Raw genomic sequence first — 2,472 nt, forward strand, 5'->3', positions numbered from 1 at the left:
ATGAGGTCTCGCTGCCCAGGCGGGTCTCGAACCCACGGGCTCAGGCGATCCACTCACCTCAGCCTCCCAAAGGCTCAGGATTACAGGATGAGCCACAGAGCCTGGCACTCTCGATTAATTTTTAAAATTTTTTAGTGAAGACTGGGTCTCTGTGTTGCCCAGGCTGGTCTCGAATTCTTGACCTCAAGCGATCCTCTTGCCTTGGCCTTCCTTGCTGGGATTATACAGGCGTGACCCACTGTGTCCAGCCCAATTTTTAAATATTTTTTGTGGAGATGGGGCCTTGCTTTGTTGCCTAGGCTGGTCTTGCCTCAAGCGATCCTCCCACCTCAGCCTCCCAGAGTGCTGGGATTACAGGTGTGTGAACCCCTGCGGTCCAGGGTTGGAATTTACCAGGAAAGAGGTTGGGCAAGGAGAACCGTGAATACAGGACAAGGCAGAAGTGCAGGGTCAGTGACAGGGTTTCAGTGCCCAGAGGCAGGGATGGTGTTCTGGAGTGAGACAGACTCTCAGTGCTGTGGGAGGTCGTGGGAGCCCAGGATGGCTGCAGGGACCTGGCTGAGAGGGAGCAGAGTGGGGGAGTTTGCACACAGGAAGATCTGGGAACTGGGAGGCCAGGGTTGGTGGGTGGCCCCTGGGGAGGCCTTGGTCACCAGTTAATGGCAGGAGTTGGGGTGGGTGGAGGCAGCCTTGAGCCCAGACCACCAGGCTTACAAGTGGGGGACAGACGGTGGCCCTGAGGAGCTGGGGATGCCTGGATGCTGGGACCCCAGAGGAATGGTACAGTTGGTAGAGAGAGGACACTGCCTGGCTACCACGGATCCCTTCCTCCCTGGACTCTGAGGCATGAAGGGGTGTGAGTGATGGAACAACCAGCTTCGGAGAGGGCTCAGGGCCGTCCAGGGGCGAGCTAGGTCTCTGTCACAGCTGGAGGGAAGGGGCATTGGGGAACAAGTGGCCTGTGACCTGCTGGTATATGGAGTGGCTTGGTTTCCCCAGGAGCCGTGCAGAGGGCGGTGGACGGGAGTGGAGCAGGAGGAAGGCAGGAGGTTCCTGGGTCTGGAATGTTGCCCAGGCTGATCTTGAACTCCTGAATTCAAGCAATCTTTTTGCCTCAGCCTCCCAAAACGCTGGGATCACAGGTATGAGCCCCTGCGCCCAGTCCAATTTTTTTGTATTTTTTTTGGTGGTGATGGGGTCTAGGCTAATTAACTGCTGTAATTACAGGCATGAGCTGCCTTGTCCTGCCCCTCATAGGTTCTTAGCAATGAAGAGGGCTACAGCCTTCCCTCAGCCCTGGGGCATCTACCAACCACAGGGGGCGGGACGCTGTCCCCTCACACTGCCCCACCCCCTCCAAGGGCGTGGTCTTGCAAGAAGTGGCCCCTGTGGCCTCAGCACCCCCCCCCTTGCCTCCCATTCCCTTTCTGAAATCCCAGCCAGCAGGCAAGCATTCCCTGAGCTAAACACAGATCTCTTGGGGTACCATGCCCTGGGATAGGAGTCTGGGAAGGTGCTATCAGACAATCACACCTCAGTGCGAAATAGTTGGCTTGGTCCTTTGCCAAGGGAAAAACAGACTTTTTTGGGTTTGTTTTGTTTTGAGATGGAGTCTCACTCTGTCGCCCAGACTGGAGTGCAGTGGCCGCTCCTGGCCACCGCAGCCTCCACCTGCTGGGCTCCGGCGATCCTTCCGCCTCAGCCTTCCAAGTAGCCAGAACTACATGCGTGTGCTACCGTGCCCTGCTAATTTTTGGTTTATTGTAGAGACAAGGTCTCACCAAGTTGCCCAACTGGTCTCGAACCCACAGGCTCAGGCAATCCACTCGCCTTAGCCTCCCAAAGTGCTGGGATTACAGGCTGAGTCACTGAGTCTTTGACCAGACTTTGATAGAAGGGAGGGTGTAGGGGTACAGGAGGGAGGGGCTGGAGGCCGAGGGCCGTCAGGGGGCTGAGAGTTCACAGGACCCCTTCACCCGTGAGCCACCGGCCCCCTCCATTCCTTTCCCCAATCTTAGGATACCCACGTGGGGTGAAGAGCTGGCTGGGTATATCCCTTTCTCCCTTTCCCTCCCCTGACCCAGGTTCGGGACTCCTAGGCCATTTCGCCTGGTTGGTGGGGGGTGGGCAGCAGTGCTGAGTCCTCAGGGCTCCACTGCTAAGCTGTCAGCGTAGAATTTCTACGCCACAGCTCGGGCACCACGGCAACCGGGAAATAAACACTTGGAGCCCTTATATCCAAGTTCTGCCGTGATGTCATCCCCAGCCTGGCTTGCTGGGGCCTGCGCTGGCTGTACCCCAGACGGCCCCAGCTGCTCAAGTTGGGGTGCCGCCGCCCCTCCCAGCCCCCACGCAGTGTCTGGAGCAGAGTTGAGAGAGTGGACTCAGGGGTCTCCGGCAGGGACTCCTGGCTCCCTGCCCGCTGCCTAGAGCCAGCCTTGGCTGCCGTTGTCTCCCTCCCCAGTCCCAGCC

The sequence above is a fragment of the Carlito syrichta genome, unplaced genomic scaffold (assembly GCF_000164805.1).
Source record: "Carlito syrichta isolate Samal-C Ts95f unplaced genomic scaffold, Tarsius_syrichta-2.0.1 Scaffold304688, whole genome shotgun sequence".
NCBI classification, from domain to species: domain Eukaryota; kingdom Metazoa; phylum Chordata; class Mammalia; order Primates; family Tarsiidae; genus Carlito; species Carlito syrichta.